Source organism: Zonotrichia albicollis, chromosome 3, assembly GCF_047830755.1.
Source record: "Zonotrichia albicollis isolate bZonAlb1 chromosome 3, bZonAlb1.hap1, whole genome shotgun sequence".
Lineage (NCBI taxonomy): Eukaryota > Metazoa > Chordata > Aves > Passeriformes > Passerellidae > Zonotrichia > Zonotrichia albicollis.
The window spans coordinates 63,530,275-63,549,129 of record NC_133821.1 but is presented as its reverse complement, the minus strand read 5'-3'; the positions used below and the strand labels follow the sequence as shown (position 1 = coordinate 63,549,129).

At 45.4% G+C, this 18,855-nt stretch overlaps 1 protein-coding gene across 9 annotated transcripts in view; it reads left to right on the top strand.

Moving 5' to 3' along the window:
* The first annotated feature begins 3,236 nt into the window (after positions 1 to 3,236).
* Positions 3,237 to 18,855, top strand: part of HIVEP2 (HIVEP zinc finger 2) — a 135,631-nt gene continuing 120,012 nt past the window's right edge. For 4 of the 9 annotated variants that reach the window (XM_074537653.1, XM_074537656.1, XM_074537654.1 and 1 more), the window contains exon 1: positions 3,237 to 3,375. The gene's annotated coding sequence lies outside the window, so the exon portion shown is untranslated. Of the gene's footprint in view, positions 3,376 to 4,211; positions 4,351 to 5,500; positions 5,754 to 18,855 lie in introns of those variants that run through there. The other 5 variants (XM_074537658.1, XM_074537661.1, XM_074537660.1 and 2 more) reach the window with 3 other exon arrangements.

Sequence of the window (18,855 nt, the reverse complement as noted above, 5' to 3'; positions counted from 1 at the left end):
CTGATGCCTCTCTGCGGAGTCAGTGGCAGGAGTCTGGGAGGAAAACTATCCCAGCATCCCAGCCGCAGGCCCCCGAGGGACAGTGCTCCTGCCTTCTGCTCCCTGGGGGATGGGAAAGGGCAGCGGTCGGGATGAAGGTCAGTCTGTCCTCACTTACACCCACTCCCCTGCAAGTGTGCACAAAGAGGGACAGGGCTGAAGGAACCCTGGGAGAACTCCGTACCCCTTTGCCTGGGGAGGTCTCCTCCAAGCTAAGGACTCTTGCAGCTGCAAGTTGTGCAGCTTGTCCAAACCTGCTCTGGGGCTTGAGCCAAGCATATTTTGTGGAACAGTGAGGGTCTCTCTCTGAGCACAGGTATAGCTTCACTCTCTCTGCTGGAAGAACCAAAGTGCCAAAGAGTTGTAGCTCCAGCACATACCTTGTAGAGCCACAGTGAAGGAAATGGCTTTGGCTCAGATGGTACATGCGGGAAATGTGGGAATGCACACACAGTATAGCTTCTTGAGGTAACCAATATAATTGGAAAAAGACCCTTATTTTGAAAGGCATTACGGAGAAGCATTTTTTTACTTTGCTTTGAGACTGATTGTAAATAAACTCCTATTCTGAACACTGAACATTCTGTGGCCTGGTCTCTGTGACAGTAAAAATGAACTTTTGAAGTCTTGCAAGAGGAGGAGAGGGGACGACAACGCTGGGCATACGCAAAGAAGTCAAAGGTGCTGGTCAGGAGTCTGCAGCCTCCCAGAGGGGAACATACTGGCAACCATCATTTGGGGTCAGAGATAAATTATAAATGCTGCTGTTGTAGAAAACAGCAGGATGGGAAAACCTCAATTTGAAACAAATCCTAAGCACTCCCATTTCCCATTGACTTATTCTAATATGACATCAAATAAAGATCACAATCCCAAAGTCAATATGTTTGCTCAGACAGAATAATTCCAGTCAAACAATACTCAGTGTCAGGAATGACAGTATCACTTACACCAAAATCAGGAAAACAAAGACAGACATGCTCACAGACATAACAAGGAGCTTTCAAACCCTCTTTGTTCATCCCTCTCGGTACTGAACATGCTTGTAGGAGCAAGCCTTATTTGTAAAAGAAGTCATAATTTATCATGAAATTATGGTCACATGATCCTGTGCCTATATAACTTGAGGGAAAACCCCAAGAAATCCCAAGAGTCTCCTGCACCTCCTGGATTGAGCAAAATGAAGCACTATGAACACGACTCAGAGGTCACCAAATTAACAGGGGCCAAAGACCACGGTAGCATGAGATTTTTATTAATGGATTCTATGCCCTTTTATGTCCCTGTATTGCCAGCTCTGATCACTGAGTTGTTATTAGTCCCTAAAAGACGCATGAACAACTTAAAATTCTTAGCTACTAAAATTATGAAATAATGGTTTTATTTACTCTGGCATCTACCATAAGAACCATTGTTTTCAGGATTTATGTATAAACTTTTTCCTTTTCATCCACGAGACAGATTTTTTTCTTGATTTCAATCAAAAGAATAATCTCAGATGCCAAGTATGACTTTCGATGTCACTGTGATGGTGCTGTGAGTTGGCATCACTTCAAATCGACTTCCAGTAACCTGTAAGCGCGGCTGAATGGATTCCCCAAAAGAAAATTTACTCTGAACAGTAAGTGAAGACCTGCTGTCAAAAACCCAGCGGGCGCCGGTGCCACGGCAAAGCCAAAGCAGGCGAGGCCAGGCAAGGGACCCCCGCACTGCCGGAGCGGCCAGGAGAGGGAACCAGCCGGTTGAGCTTCGCGCTCCGAGCAGCCGTGGCAAATCTCAGGAATACAAACGCTGTTCCCCGGATCCCGCTCAGGGTTAACTAACTCTGAGACAGTGTGAGCGACAGGACCCGGGGCGTGTGTCGGTGCGGGAGCAGGGCCGGCTCCTGCTTCGGCGAAGGTTCCGAAAACCCGTGCTGGGTTCCCGACCACCGCGGAAGGGCGGTGGGATGTCTCAAGGAAGCACGGGCACCGCCTCGCCCGGCCGGGAGGGAATTTCCCCTGCAGCGCCTCTCTGCCCCGGGGCCGGGGGCCGCTGCGGGAGAGCGACCCCGGCCCCGGCCCGGCCGAGCCCCTCCCGCCGCCCCGGGCGCTGCGGGCCCCCATTGGCCGCGGGCAGCCCCGTGAGCGGCGGCGGGGGCTGCGAGCCCCGTTACCCGGCGCGGCAAGGCGGCCGCCCGCGTCCCCCCCTCCCTCCCGGCGGCGCGGGTCGCTCCCGAGGCCGGCGCTCCGCTCCGCTCGGCCGCGGCGCTGGCGGCGAGCGGGTGTTGCAATAAATGCGTATGGCTGCGGCACAGCCCGGGGCGGCGCGGCGGGCTGCCTGCCCTCCGGGGCGGCGGCGAGCCCCGCAGGGCCGGCCCGATGCGCGCCCCTCCTGCGGGCCCACGTGCTGAGGGTGAGCGAGGGCCGGGGTGGTCCCTGCCCGGGGGAGACCCGGGCTCGGCTGCGCAGCCGGGCCGGCGGCCGCCACGGGGAGCCCCGGCGGTGCATTGTTCTTCTTGACAGATAACGTGATCTCGGCCGGGCGAGAGCGAGGGGGTGGAGGGGCCGGGGGAGGGAGAGAAAGGAAGCGGAGGGAAGGGAGGGGGCAGGAGGATCCCGCGTCCTCGGAGGAAATTCTCAGGCCGGGAGGACGCGCGGCTTGCGCACGGCAAGTCGGGACTGGCTCTCCTGGGAGTTCCCTCGGCGGGGAGGGGGAGGGGAGCGGCGATCTCCGCCGGCGGGGAGAGGCCGCGGCTTCGCCCTGCGAGGCCCTGCCCCCTCGGTGCGCGCCCTCCCCGGCGCGGAGCTCCCGCGGCTCCCGCCCCGCGCAGCTCCCAGGGCGGGCAGCGCCCAGCACCGCGCCCGGGAGCGCTCCCGCCGCCGCGCGGGGGGACCCAGTGACGTCACGGGCGGCGCGCTCCCCGCGCTCGCTCCGCGCTCGCCGCCCCGTAACTTCTGTTCTGGGAAGTGGTGCCAGGAATAGCCCGGCGGAGCCGCCTGCAGCGCGGAGCGCTCCCTCCCGCCGCGGCCAGGGCGGGCTGCGGCTCCCGGGCCTCCGCCTCTCCCCCGTGCAACACCAGCCCCTCCGCCACTGTCAGGGAGATGGTGATGAGCCTTTCCAAAAAGAGGGAGAGGAATGACCTGCCTTAAGATAAACGCGTGAAGCGGGCGCCCCTTGGCCGCTGGAATATCTCTGTCCGTCTTTATATATAAAGAAGCACCGCGAGCCGCCTCACTCCGGGCGAGCCCTTAGCAAAGGAGCAACACGAGCGCCCGGCGGGATCAGCAGCAGCAGCAACAACAACAACAAGGGCACCGGGAGGGCTTCCCTCCTTCCTCCTCGGTGATTTCCCAGGTGAGCAGCACCGGCTGCTGCGGGCAGCCCCCTCCTCCCTGCCCGCCGCTCATTCCCTGTCACCGGCACCAGCTGACAGCCGCGCCGGGGCGGCGGGGCTCGGCTGCGGGGCGCCGCGGGGCCGGGGTCGGGCCGCGGCAGGCAGGACCGGGGGGTCCGTGGCCGGCGCTCCGAGTGCCGCCCGGGGCTGCGGGGGTAAATGGAGGGCAAGGCGGCGGGAGGGCGCCTGCGGGGGAAGCCGCCGGGGCTGTAAAACCGCCGGACCGGTAAGTCACCTCTGTGGCGGCGGCTCCGGGCGCTGGCAGGCACCCGCACCGTCCCCGGGGCACCACGGCCGGCGGCCCTTCCCGCTGAGCCGGCGCAGGAGGGGGACACGGCGGGGACAGGCCTTTGTCGGTGACACGCCGTTAGGAAATGTGGGGAATACCCGGCTTGTAAGTGTATGCAGATGAGGAGAAGGCTGCCTTGCGTAATCCCCTCCTGCGGCGGGGAATGGGCATGGTCACCGCCGGGGAGAGGCGCCCGCGGGGGGGCCGACCCGACGGGGCACTCAGCGCGGCCTCCGGCGCCCCGGGAGCGGATGGGGGGGCACCGAGGCAGGGGGGGCGCCCGGGGCCGCAGGGCGCCGGAGGGAGCGGAGCGAGGGGACGTGCCCCGGCTGCCAGCGCGTCCCCGCGGGGGTGCCGGACACGGGGGAAGTGCGTGTGTGTGCGGGGACACCCGGCACCGCGCCGGGGTGCGTGTGCGAGAGTGCGTGTGCGCGCTGCGCCGCGGTGACTGTTCCCTGAAGTGGGTGGGACGTTGGCCCGTTCCGGGAATGTTCCATGACGTGTAAACGCCACAGGAAGGGGGTTAACGAGGGGCTCGGCCGGGGCCGCCGCCGGGTCCCTCCCTTTCTCCCTCCCTCTGTCCCCCCGCCCGCCGGCGGGGCTACCGCGGGGGCCGGCGGGGGCACGATCCCTTATGTAATGCGGGGTACGTGTGCGGCCGGCGGGGATTATGTAAGCGGCACATCCGCGCCTGTCGCATAGGATATCGCATAGGAGACACCGCCGCACGCCGGCTCCGCGCCGGGAGGCGGGCAGGGGCGGCGAGCTGCCCCGCCGTGTCCCCGCCGTCGGGGTCAAGCGGCGCGGGGGGGAGGCGGGGGAAAGCCCCGGGTTATCCCGGGTCATGCCCCGCAGCCCGCCCCGACCTTCCTGCCGGGGGCTGGCGCGGCGCACGGCCTTCCCTTCGTGAGAGGGAGCCCGAGGTCGAGGGCACGGACGCACGGACGGACGGAGGGCGGTGGTGTCCGGGCTCCCCGTGCTGGGTGTCCCCAAGAGCTCCGGCCCGCGGGTGGGGAAGCCGGGGGGAGGCCCCGCCGCCCCAGCGCGCCTGGCCCGGGGTCCCGGCCGGCCGCCGGCCAGCACATCTTGTCTCCGTGGGCAGGCGGCCGGGGCTCGTCCCGGGACAACGATAAACCTCCTCGGAGCTTAATTTCCCGGAAAAGGGTTCTGTTTTTCTTATTAGCTGGCACTAATGGTCAAACTTTTTTTTTTTTTTTTTTTAATATAATAGTTGCAGAAATGAAACTTCTGCTGAGATACTAAAGAGTTGGAGTTTTTTAGGCAATAGTTCTTAAATACGTTTTTAAACTAAAGTAATCGAAATGCTAATGAGTTTCAGCAGAAACATTTAGCTAAATAGTTTCTCCTGTCTCATTTTAAAGTGAAGCCTACTTTAGTATTAAATTTGTCTGGGTTTGTACATTATTAAGTAATAGAGGGGGCACTAAACGTTTTATGCTGACTTAGTCAAGGGTGTCACTTTTTCTTTTTTTTTTTTTTTCTTCTAATGAATTTATACTGAGGGCTCTTACGAAAGAAGTAAACAAAGTGGTCAGGGTGGCAGAGGAGAAGCATTGCTGGCTAGGTCTGTATTCCTCCGCTTCCCGGAGCTGCGTGTGCGGGCGAGTGTTCGTGCAGCTCCCAGCGCAAGGGGGCTCCGGTCATCATCGTCAGCAGTTCTGGGGACACCGGCTAATTGGAGTCATTAATAGATTAAAGCAACTACTGGTCTAACGAGGTACAAATTCAGTGGGCCCAGTTTTAAGTTCTGTTGTTGTTGTGGATTACCACTGACTACCAGAGGAATTTGATCCCCAGGTTATCAGGACACGGTGTGGAATGTTCAATATTTTTGATAGTGAAGATGATATACAGACATGCTGAAAAAGTGCATCTGTTTTTCAAAGATAGGAGAGTCTCTGCCTGTTGGATTTGCAGCACGTGAATATATTTAGATAGATGCAGTATATCCTGGGGTTTATATTTATTTACGCTTAGATTTAAATCTTTCCTGATCCTTCCACTCAGGAGATATTTCTGAAACTTCAGGTATGGATTATCTGAAACTTTCTTCAATATTTGTTTTGCTTTGTCTCATTTCTCAAAAAGTCAAGTGTTGTAGAGTAGACTGAGAAGGTTTTTTCATGTGAGTTTTAAGAAGTATTACTGTCTTCTGCAAATGTATTGAAGATTGCTGTGGTTTTCAGCTATGCAAAGGCAGCAGTAATACAGCACAAAAGCAGTGTGTCATTACTTTTGTTGATCGAACAATCCGCATTTTCAATGTTTTGTATCTGTTGTGTTGATGTGATTTTCCAATGGCTGTTGGGCATGGCAATTCTGTACGTCCTGACTGTGGTGACTTCTTAAAACCTCACTGCTGTGGATTAGGATAGAATCAAGCAGCACTTGTCCCAAGGCACAAATATAGAGGACTTTTAATTGTGTATCTAAGTCCAATTGTGTGGCAACAGTGCAGAATGCTTCTTTATAAAGGCAGATTATTAGATTCTCAAGTGACTAGATTGCCTCATATGCGAGATCTGTTTACAAACCTTCTTGTTACTATGAGGACAAAACAGAGAGCCATATGCATTCATGTGGTCCTTGATGAATAATGGTACATGTGTCTACTTGAGTGTTTGGCAGTATATCATGTTTAGTTTATGTGATGGCACCCTACAAGGCTATTCTTTTTTGACTTTTAACTATTTCTAATATCATTGGCTGTACTTAGTTGTGCGAGCAAATTTATGACCCTGGTCTGCATGTTTGTAACTAAGCTGGAAGTTTTTAAAGCAGGACATTTATTGCTGAGCATTTTGCCAAACTTCTTTGCTTATTCATTTATTTAGGTGCTTTTAAAAAAAGAATAAAGGTGAATTGGATTTAAACAGAAGTGGAAGAAATTAGTAACATTTTGTATCTCCCTCTGCTCATCGTTTTTGGTCAACAGCAGGGGTAGTTACTGTTACTGCTTTTGTAGTTTAACCATATTGGGTAAGGTAGTGGGAATATAGGAGCTGTGTGCCTGGCAGAAGTGGTTTTCTTAGTGAAACACTGCAATACTTGCCCATGGAAGAGAAAAATGCTTGCTATTTAGCAGTATTCCTATATACAAGTCATAGTAATGTATAAGTCACAGTAATATGACTTGGGTTATGAAATATGGCTTGCCATCCTTCAAATTTGAGTGTGGTGGGGTTTATAATAAGCTGTGGTTGGTTATATTGATAGTTATCTGTACAACTGCCTGCTTATAGTTGATTCTGCCCAAGGATTGCAGGTAAATTGCCAGAGCTGAATATTGGCTTCCTCTGCCCCATCAGGCCCATGAAAAGTTGGTTCTTCATGTCAGTGGTCTTCACACAGGGTAAAGAGAAAATGTTTTATCCGTTTTACCTCAGACTGTCAGTATGTGGCTTTAAATTATTGGTCCTCCAAGCAGGAGGAATGCATAATTATTATTATTCTTGCGGGTTAAAGGCTTCAGGAAGAGTTCATTGTTAATACTTTTGGGAGTTGAACAGCAGTGTTGAGTGCAGAGGCTGCATACCTTTGTTATTTGAAAAAGGTCCGATAAGTTACAAGGCAACTGCTTTAAAATTCTGGGTTTTTTTAAAGAGGCAGGTTAATTTTCTCAAGATTTCTTAAACAGCATCTCTGAAGTAGCAAGCTACAGATTAAATATTTTTTAGGTTATTTGGTTTTCTTCTGTAGTTTAACCATTTGTTTGTTGGAGATTTTTTTGTTTGGTTGGGTGTTTTGGTTTTTTGTTTTTTCTTTTCTTTTTTTCCCCCTTCAATAGAATATCTAGGAGTTTCTGCAAAAGTGAAGAAACAGCAAGGGGAAGTGTAAGCTAGATGGAAAATACAGAATGATATTTTTCACACATTCAGTCAGTAATTTGGGATGCTACATTTAAATAAAGCAGCACAGAATTATGATAGAATAATGAAAGTTTCAAGCTGGTTGTGCCATTCTGATGTGAAATAGCAGCTTTGCACAGCCTTGTTTCTCTTCTGGGTGCTTAAAATTTTTTGTAAGACTTTGCAACAATTCTCCTATTTCAGCAGGAAATATTAAAAAGCAGTTCATTGCAGCCATAATTTTAATTCTCAAGTGAAATTAGGACTTGTGAAAATGCTTCTCTGACAGCCTGAGAGAAAAAATCCACTGTAAATAGAAATATTAGAAGTTTTTCCATGACAACCAAGTAGCAAGCCCCTGTTTAGCCTTCAAGAAATCATTAGTGAAATTAAAGACTATATTAATGTCTGGAAACATCTGGGGTTTTAAACTTTTTTTTCTTTTTACTAAAATAGCAAGTGGGAGGTACCATGGACATCTTATTTCACCATTCTGCTTTGTTCATAGATTAAACAATTGGCTTTGCTCTCCTTACTCACTCGTAGTGAGTAAGGAGGGTAAAGCCAATTTAATGTCTTATTCTACACTGGGTTGTCCCCAGTAAGCTTTGTCCCTGAGAACTCTCTTTCCCAAAGCTATGAGCCTGGAAAAGGTGCAGGAGGATATAGGCAGGGGGAACAATCTTACACAGTGTTTCAAAAGCCCCAGCGTAGAGTAAGACATTAAAGTGCCATATGCAATTTTGTCTGTCAGGAATCGTTTGCCTTTTTCTATTGTCTTGTGATTAAATTCTTGCCATCATTGATATGGTCTAAACATAAAAGCTTCTTCTTGCTCTGAGGAAGTGTTGTGGATTTTGGGTGCCTGTTTTCATTTGTCTTTCAGGCACATTCTGTACATCTGTGAAATGGTCACTGTTCTCTGTACGCCAGGGTAACAGCAGTGGGGTGTGGACCACTCTGCTTTTGGTTACAGTATTGCTTATGTTTCCGTGTTTCCTTGTTCTGCCCTGGATGTGTCTCTTTTACTGGTTTTTGAACCTGGATGTTGCCTTTTACTTGAATAAGAAAAAACCTGTGCCTGCTTTTTCCCCCTTCACTTTCTCTGGATGGGAGTCTCAGGGCAAGCCTACCCAATAGTGTACCACTTGAGTGCTTTTGTGAAAGTGATACAGTGCATAAATATGGATTTAATTATCTGATGTAAATTCCCCTGGTACATGGTGATACTGATATGACCAGTTTGTATAGTGATAATATCCCCTTTTTCTGAGTTTGTTTATGCACATTCTATCGCTGTCAGTGTAAACTTGGTCTCAGCAAAAAAGTTCCTTCTAAGTATGACATGGTAACCACAAGTCATGTAATAATGTAGTAGGTAATGACTTTATGGCCACTTGATGTACGCATGAGTTTGTTTTGTTGCGCCTCAATTTGTGTTTTACATTAAATTATTTTCTTGTTTTTCTGGTTTTTTGTTTTGTTTTTTTTTCCTGTTAGTTGATAGTTCTGCCCTAATACACTTACCGAGCCTGAAAAATGCAATTAATGTACAAGAAATTTGATCCTGCACACCCCAAAAAAGAATAGTAAAGAATACATCTGTTCTTAAATGTGGAAGTTCACTTAATTGCAACTAAAGTAACTCGTAATGAACTGCTGCAACTCTGACTAAAATCTTAGATTTCTGTAAGTTGCAAAAAAGGTGGGGAAAAGAATGTACAGTATTTTTTGAAAGGCTTAGCTTAATTGCTGTTGTGTCATACAGGAGAAGCTCAAGGTTTGACTGCTACAGAAAGTTTCTCTTTCAGGTAGTAGTTTATTGGAAATTTCATACAAAGAAAAGCAGTTAGGTAATTTGCATGTATAGTTCAGTTTAATAGAACAGTAAAAACTAGAGGAGGGAACGGGAATTGAAATTACAGTGTCAGGTGACATTTTAAAAGTAATGCAATAAAGTAGAGTTTGACCCTCTTCATAAGAAAATACTCAAAAAAAAATGAAGCAGAAAAGTTCCAAGTAGTTTTCTGTAATTTATGGTGAAGTTTAGACTTTTGTGGGTACGGAGAGTAGTATTGCTAAAGAAATGTAAAAAGCTGAAAGAAAGTTCTAACTGCACAGTGTAAGATATGAAACATCAGAGAATGTTGTTGAAATAATATTATTTATTGAGCAGGTTTTCCATAGACCAACATCTGTGCTTAGGCAGAAAGGAGCTCTAAGTTTAAAAAATCTAATGATACAGGATCAGGGTTATCAAAATTAGTCTTATTAGACAGTGGGGTTTTTGTTACATGTTGGTGTGGTTTTTTTTGTTGTTTTTGTTTATTTTAGTAAGATAGAAGTCCCAGTTCTCTGTATTTATGTATTTGTGTTTGTGGCCTGCATTAAAACAAAACATGTGTAGTGCGTCAAGAAAGAATAGTATGAAATTATAACTGAGGTTACCCTTCCTTGACAACAAGACATGACACTATTTAGTTAGAGCAAAAACTATTCAGTTTAGACCAAAGTCAGTATTCAACAGAGACCTCAGTTGCTGGCATCTATTACCAGTCTCACAGGTCAGTGTAGTTCATTTTGTGTGTAGTGTGCTTGAAAAGTTCTAGAAGTATGTGGAGTTTTATGTTGTTTGTCTCTCAAAGACAGCTAAAATAAATAGTTCAGTTAGCTGAAAAATAATATCCTTATTTGCTCTTAACTGTTGTCAATTTTTTGAGGACTGGATGGGATTTTCCTTCTTTCTGCACAAGCCTTAGCAGTGAAAGAGACGCCCTAGAGCATCGTGTAGGCCCGTGGTTCACTGACACCTCTGCACGCTGACAGTGTTCAGCTGAGTCCTGTGTGACACCTGTGAAACTCTGATTCATCTTGAGAGTTGAATTTCTAAAACTGTTTTGTTAATGTTTTAGAAAAGAAAAGTACACTTCATGGTCTTCTGAAACAATAGAAATAGGCAATTTTTGACTTATTTCCATTTAAAATCAGTTATGTTTATGAATGAAATTTCTGAAACTGTTTATGAAAAGCCTTTTAAGTGTATTTGTCTGAAGTAAAATAGTTCTTTAGTGAAAAAGGCATTTATCTTTGGCAGGACATTCATAGACTCCTACAGCCAAATTCCCCATCCTGTATAAGTCAAAAAAGTTTCTACAGTTTGGTAGAAACTGTAGGATTAAATATCATCTATGAGACTATAAAGTTGGACATCTCCCTGCTGTCTTGATATGATAATCTGTTTTGATCACCAGGTGAGGCTGTAATCCTAGGCTCTTTGAGTAAAGAGATTTTGCTTTAAAATCTCTTCAAAGCTATGTGAATTTAATTTCTTCCAACATTCTTAGTAAATTCGTGTCAAACAAAACTTGCAGTCTGTTCCATTATTTTATGCTTGGTCCTGCAATAGAAGCAAAATCCCTTTAAAAGTTAGTGAATATTTTCACAGAGCTGCTTGGCTAGAATATTTGATTTCTTAAGGCTTAAATAATGGATAAGCTACATGTATTTAATTTGTGAGGTACAGTTGAATTTTGATGCAGGCTTAGCAAGATGTTACTGATACATCTGAAGAAATTTGTGGTAAGTGTAAGGGTAGGAGTAGTTTATATAATACGCTTAGGAGGAAATGATGTTAGTGAAATACAAACTGATAGGAAGGTATTTGTTTTAGAGTGATACCAAACGCGGTGTTGCTACCTCTGCAGTTGGTTTTTATGGTGGAAAATGTTGGGATCAAGAGGACAGTGAAGTTGGTCCTGTCATGTTTGATATGTAATATATTTTTAGTCTCTGATTTACCTGATTACGAATTAAATGCACAAATTGTACTCATCTTTGACCTAATTTATTGTAGTGAGTAATGTTAATTATTGGTGAAGAACTTTATAGTCAGCCACGCATTAGTAAAACGACTGCATGATTTGGAGTAATTAGTAGGGCAATTTTGAGTCAGCTATTTTTTTTCCAAGCAAGTAAGGTTGTAAATTGGAGCTGATATGCAGTAGCATGATGGCACCTTCATTTGGTCTGACAGGACTTTGGTCTGTGAAATGTGGGGAGGCAGAAGGATGACATACATTACGTTCATTTGCTCTGCTTTGTTTTCTAGCTCAGCTCATATAGTTGTTCAGTGATTCTATTAAATTAGTGATCTCTTCATGGAAAAAATTCAACCACTCTGTTTAGTACCTATGACAGGCTTGAAGGAGAGGTGAGAAAGTAATACAGAAGAGAGTAGAAACATACCAGGTCTTCCAAATTTTTCTTTTGGAGCAAGGCCAGGATGTGTTTACATGTCACCTTGGAAATGCTTGTTTTGCTTCTGGGTTGTACAGATTTCCTCATGCAAGGCTGATAGACCCAAACGCTCCATGATGGGAGGCTGGACTGGACACATTCACTTGTGAAAGATGAGTGTACAGGAAGAACCTTTGCTTTAGTTTTGGTGTTATGTCCTCTGTGTGATGCTTTATAGCGGTGTGTCTGGGGTCTTGGCTCATTCTCCTGTAGGAGCAGTGAAGTAGATGCAGTAGATGTACCCTGACTTCCCTTCCCCTGCTCCCCACATCACCCTGTGCATGGCAGGGAAGAGAAAGACACATGGGGTCGTGGAGTTCCTTTATGCACACATCTTCAAAACGTCAGTGTGGCTTTTTTTCCCACACTGACACAAATTGAGTGAATATGAGAGAAACCTTTTAGTTTTCTTTCTCACTCACAACCTTATTAATATAGAAGAAAACAGGGATGTTAAATACACAGTTTTGGATGTGTGCTGGCTGAGGATGAGGCTTTGAGGGGAAGATCAATACGATGGCGATGGGAGGTTTGAATGTGATTGACAGTGGATTGTAATTGCCTACTGGAAGTTATTTTTATCAGATCAAGTGTCCCTCTAACCTACAGAATTTTAGTAATACAGTCTTTAGAATCCCTGTCCCTTCTCAAGTCATACAAGCATGCATCACTGAGTAACTAAGATCCTATGGAAGGCCCATTCAGGGTTACAGTGGTAACATCCTCTAACTTCCAACTTTGACATCTCCACAGGTAGCTTGCACACAGAATATGATGCTTCTTACCTTGCTCAGTGCTTGAAGGTATTTATTTTTACATTTGCTTATGCATGGTTTTGATTTAATTTCTTCACAGTGTCATTTAATCTCCATAGTTCAACCCACTTAACTAGCAAGCAGGGGAGTAAATGAAACTAATTTTGATTTTCTTTTTCTCAGTCAAGTGGGTTGTCTGGTGAGCCAAAAGTGTAATAAATACATTTGATGGCTGTTTAGAGATTCACATGCTAGAAAACAGCCGTGTTTCTGTTTCCTTGCCTAATTTGGTGTCACATGCAGGTGATGGGATTATACTTGTCTTTTTATCTCAAACAAAAATGCATTTTTTTGATTCCTGCTTTGATGCTTTCCCATAAAAATGAACATATTACAGCAGAAAATTGGGAGAGTTTGCCACATTGTGTGAAGAAATATTTAAGTATGCATGTCTAATTGTATACAATCTAGACTCATGTACGTATATGTGATCATAGCTTTTATCTCTAGTCATGTCCTGTCTCCTTCATAGAACAATATACCTGGAATAATTTCCTGAGAGCTCATGGCTGGAGGTCTGGCTTGTTTGTCACTGGGAGGAAGATTTGTCCTGGATTCCATGTAGGTTCAACTTCTGCTGTTGGTTAACTATCAAAGGAAATATTTTAAATAAATAAATTTATTTGAATTATTTATGTATGACTGTTAGCATTTATTTCACAAGTGTCTATGCAGATGCATTTCTAAAATGTTATTCACTGCTCCTGGTGCTGTGCTGCCAGGAGGGTGCAGCAGGATCAGTAGGTGAGCATGGCCCCATTTAGCTGCCTTTGACTGACTCAGCCAAGGTCATGTCTTGTTGGACCCCATAAGGATGTTTGCCTTTAAGCTGAAGCACTTTGAATTCCTTTTACATCCTCGTATTTCTGAAGGACGCAGTCACATCAGTCTGTCTGCTCAGAGGGTGGAAGGGCCATTCCCCAGGCCCTGTCGTGGGTGGTGCCTGGCACTTTCAGTGTCCCCTTGAGCAGGGTGCTCTCTGAGCCTTGCTGCTCTGGTGGGACACCCACCTCCCCACTGCGGCTGAGCTGGTGCTGCCAGCTCTCTTGGTTGTAGGAAAGTGACCAGAAAGTCAATCCATGAGCAGACTAACCACGCAAATAGGCAGTGGAAATCCTTAAAAGCATCGTGCCAACACGGATCTTGTTGCTGGAGCTTCACTTTCTCTGCAGCCAACACAAAACTGTCTTGCCCTCATCTCACAGTTTTCTAATCGGTGCCCCATATCTGAGAAGATGACACCAAACTGTACCTGGCACAGCTTGTGACACCATGTGAACTGCCTTGTCTCTTGTGAATGTAATGAAAATTCTGTCATTTGGGATTGTGTCCTGACTAATAAAAGTGCAGAATGGGAGAAGTTATTGATTTTGACTTCTTTTTTTCATGAGGCTGGGATTTTGCCATCAGCTGTAGGTAGGACTTGTACTGCTGAAATAGTGTTCCTCGTGACTGTCCCAGCCTATAAATGGAAACCTTCAGCATGCAAGGTTTGCTTTTCATTGAATATAGTAACACTAGGTGAGACTGTTGGAAAAACTGTCTACATGGAATCAGCCTCTGGATACTTCAGGCAGAGAAGACCTACAAGGAAAGGCACTCTCAACAGAAATGATCTTTACATTGCCATATGGTATAAGGTATTTTTAGAAAAAAAATTATACATTATGTACCCCAAGGTGCTTTCATTGTTATTTGAATATAAAGTACATGAAGTTGGAGGTGATAGTGTTGCAACTGACTGGCTTAGAGCTCTGGTTTTAGCTTTTTTTGGTTATTATTTGTAGTTATAACCCAGCTGAAAAAGAAACTTGCTTGGAGCCAGGGCTGTATCTTGTCCTGTGTGCTTCTCTCCCCAGTGAAATGCCATTATTTGGTTTTGGAATGATTAAGGTGTGAGAAACTTGTATTTAACTTCAATTTGTGTATAATGATCTGTTTCATTTTTATTTTTTAATGAGATCTGATGCCTGCTTATTTGAAGTGGCATAATTTGAAAGGTTTTTTGGTTTTTTTTTTTTTTTTTGTCTGTTTCTGTTATGGTTCAGCATAAAAAGAAAGATAAAGCAATCTATACAAAAGGTTTGCCTTAGTGTCATGTTTCCTTTTGGTGTGTTTCACCTGCCCTATGTGTCTGCTTCTCCATCTGTAGCCCAGTAGCACCAAACTGAATTAGGTTATCCTTGATACTGGAGTTTTTCTTTGCAGTTCCCCATTTTTGGATATGGTTTAAAATAAAATTTTGCACCTCATCTGATGGGTGGATTAGAGGGGAGATGAGCTTTTTTTTTTTAACAGTACAAACAAAAAAGGAAGAGGAAAAAGCCTATTTCAATGAAAGCTTATGACATGGTTCTAGAATGCATAACCTTGGGCAAAAAGAGCCAGTTATTGGAGTAGTTCTTGAGTAACCTAATTGTTTGATAAGGATCCTTGCCTGTTTAAGTTGTTGTTGATTGTTGGAAATACTCCATTTCTAAATTTGTGCCTTATTGCATACCCTAAGGTATGTGTACAACCCACTGTAATTGCACAGTTTATTATTTTATTAATGAGAGCTGTGATAATGTGTTGGCTCACAAATCCCCTCCAGTCTGGGTACGGTCTCCTAATTGCCCAAGGTTCTGTGATTCTGTCGTTTGTTCTGGGGTTGGTGACAGGGAACACAAGCAGATTCTCTATAAGCATGGTTTACAAAACTCAGACCTTGCCCTAAAGCCTGTGATAATGCAACCAAAGTCTGGAAAGGCCGGATGCGTTTTTTAACACACACATTATGAATAACAATAGAAGCGGCAGAAGGAAATTCTTACTACATAATCCTGAGTACCTGAGACTTTGCCAGCTGGAAGGAGAGGCCTGCACACCTTACTTGGCCTTCTAAACCATAACAGAGCACCCCTTAGCACTTCTTTGATCTGGGTCTCTCCTGCCTGCCTCTTTGCCCAAGTGGGTGGAAGGCGCTCGCTTTATTTGCTGTAAGGCACACAACACTGAGCAAGCACCTGGCGTGCAGCAGCAGCTCCTGCTTTTCATGTGCCTCAAGGGCAGCGGGCGTACCAGGGAGCCTGTTCCCATGTTCTGGAAGCTATTTCTGTTTGTTGATCCTAGATCCATGGTACAAGAGAAGGGAGCAGCAGCAGTGGAGGTGTGGTCTGTGGAGTAGACGGGGAAATCCAGTTTGCTGTGTCCGTAACTCTGGAGACAAAACTTTCCTGTAAAAACCCATAGCAAAACACCACATCCTCAAACGGCTAGCACTTGCTCCGCAGCACGGCCCAGCCCAGCTTTCCTGGTACGCCGTGAACCTCTGACCCGGCTTTGCAGCATTTGGGGAGCTCTCTGAGGGCCTTGTGGCAGCTTGGGTAACCCCAGCCCTGAGCCCGGGGGGATGGCAATTCCCACGGAGCGTATCGCAGGCTGCCTCCTCTCTGTGGTGGCTGCTGCAGTTTTCCACAGCTTCTGAAACTGCTCATTACAGAACTTGGCTCTTCTACAAGGGCTTTTCTTAGCTGTAGCCCCTGTGGCTTGATGCAGCATGCTTTTCTGGAGGAACAGATGGTATATTGCGTAGAAAGTTACTGTATTTTTGTATCGCTGGATTGTATTTATTTATATTGCTCTTCATCTTCCTCTCTTTTTTTTGAGGTGTGCATATAGGCCAAGTGCAGAACTTGGAATCAGTACTAGGATTGCCTTGGGCACATTCAGCTTTATATTTGTGTAGGAGTGCAGTGTTTTACACTGAGTAGGGTGTGCTCTCTGAAGTTTTAGGGGACAGATTTTAATCATTTGGATGGAAATTAGTTCAAAATACTGCAAGGGGAAAAAGGCATTTTCCCCTTAGAAGTAAGAAGACTTTTAAAAGAAAAAGTCAATATCTTCTTAAACAAGCTTTGTACTGACTGAAGTACAGTTTAGTTTTTAAGTAAATCAGTAGATGTATTTTCTGTATCTAATCTTTGTTTTTTTTAATTGATATCATCTGGTCAATTTGAGTGAAAATGCTATTCCCATAAGAAAAATATTTATTCTAAATATTATTGTTGCCTAGGATCTTGTTGAATTAATGGGATACAGAAGCAGTCAAGTTGATTTGACATTTTTAAGATTTTTAAAGTGTTTTCTCTTTGTTTCCATGAACGCAGTTTAAATAAGTATTTTAGCAATTGCTTTTTTCTGGAAATTAGGTTACTTATTGTTGAAAACTTCAGGTTCTTAAATATGCGTTTCAGATCTGCTTTGTCTTGATTAGACATATGAAATAAAATATAAACACTTGGTGCAACAAAATAAGGGCTTGGCTTTTCCCCCACTTAGCTTCCAGGACTTAATGTGTTTTGCCCAAAGAATCTCCATAAGCCATTGCTTATAAAAGATAGTTACAGGGTTTTGGTACCAGTTAGCCAAATCACTTTATATATAAACTTCTGATGTGAATATAGACGTAATTATATATTTAGATGTCTACATGTTGCTTTGTATCTCTACACTCCCATGTGCACAAGCGTGTGTGTAAGTGTGTATAGACACACCATAGACACAAATACACTCCCACACTTTGTCTCTATGGATGCTCACACACATCTGCACTATATGGGATCATCCCATTTCAAGTTTAATGTTTTCATCCTAAACCAAATCCTTACCATAGAATGAAAATGTTCCTCTTGGCAATGCAGCATTTTCCCAGTAGCTTCTGAATGGGAGGGAGGCTGCTCGTCCCTGTGCCTGAAGATCCCCTCAGGTACCTGGCCTCAGAGACCAGTGCTGGTGGCAGTGTCCTGCTGGACACTGAGGAGAGTGTGGCATGGGGCAGCTCAGTTCAGTAAACGAGGAGAAAAAATGCTGGGGAATACTTTGGGAATTTCGTTGGTGGTTGGATTGTGCCCTTCAGCAATGGGCAGACTCTCCTGCATTCTGTACTGCTTGCTTAGGATGAACACCGGGTTCACAGTGACAAAAAAGCCCTCCCTGCCCCCACTTCTGGTTTTTGCCACACATATTTTGAAGATAAATAATGACCTGCTATCAGGTGTTTTGGCAGCTTGAACTTTGTCATCTTTGTTTGCCTCATTTTTGTTATAGAATTGGTGCAGGATATTTGAATTATCTGCTTGTAGGATCATTTGAGAGAATTCACTTTGTGATGTGACAATTCAACTACAAAAAATTTCAAGATAATGGCTTTTCCACTTGCACTTCTCTTCAAATGAAAGTGAAAGAATTATAAAAACCTTGTACATAATTTGAATTCCTAAGTGATACACTATAGTGGCTTTGTTAAAAGTCATTGTGCATATGGGTTGTAAGGGTAAAAGTGTAGCTTAGTTTGTGGGGATCACTAAAGGTGTTAGATACTTTGTAAGTAGCCAACTTTAAGAGTTGTTTTCCGCCTGTATTTGTACCTACCACAACCCTTACCTGTTCTGGAGTGAAAAGGCAAGTGTTTTCATCAGTGTAGCCAGGGCACCGCTGGTGAGTTCAGGTCACAGTTTGCATCTGTCTCTTTGCTGTAAGTTTCAACCATTTCATGGATAAAACCCAATGCAATACATACAGCTCTTTAAAAAATATTAGGGTCATATTTGAATATTGCAGAGAGCATATTCCACTTTCTGACCTCAAACCATGGCAGAGATGGCTTAATAACTTTTGTCAACTAATGGGACAGTAAGATGTAATTACATGAAAATTAACTCTCAGGACATGGATGGGTGTGTGAATCCACTGCTATTCCTTGTTATATTCTGTGTTCTTTTGCAGACACTCTATTGCAACAGGCAGCCATAGGTGTGTGGCAAAACCCTGTTGTGATATGGCGTGGCGGTGCCTGGTGGTTACACAGCCTGGCCCTGTGCTGCTGCTCTGCCATGTGCCAGCTGTCTCAGTATGGTCAGAAGTACAAATTGTTGGTGCATTTCCTTCATTCTTGGACATGGGTCTAAAAATAGTTGGCCAACTTTGTTCTGAGTGAGCGCAGTACCAAGTGGGTGGATTTCAGAAAGTCGAATGGCTTTTGTGTGTGTTGTTTAGGATGCTGCGCCCAGTGGAAACTTTCTTACAGTACTTTTGAAGATTCACCCCCTTTTTCCTTCTCTCAGGAGATTATTCACTACATACAGCCACTGCTGTGTATAATATGGGCAGGATTCTGTTCCAGCAACCACA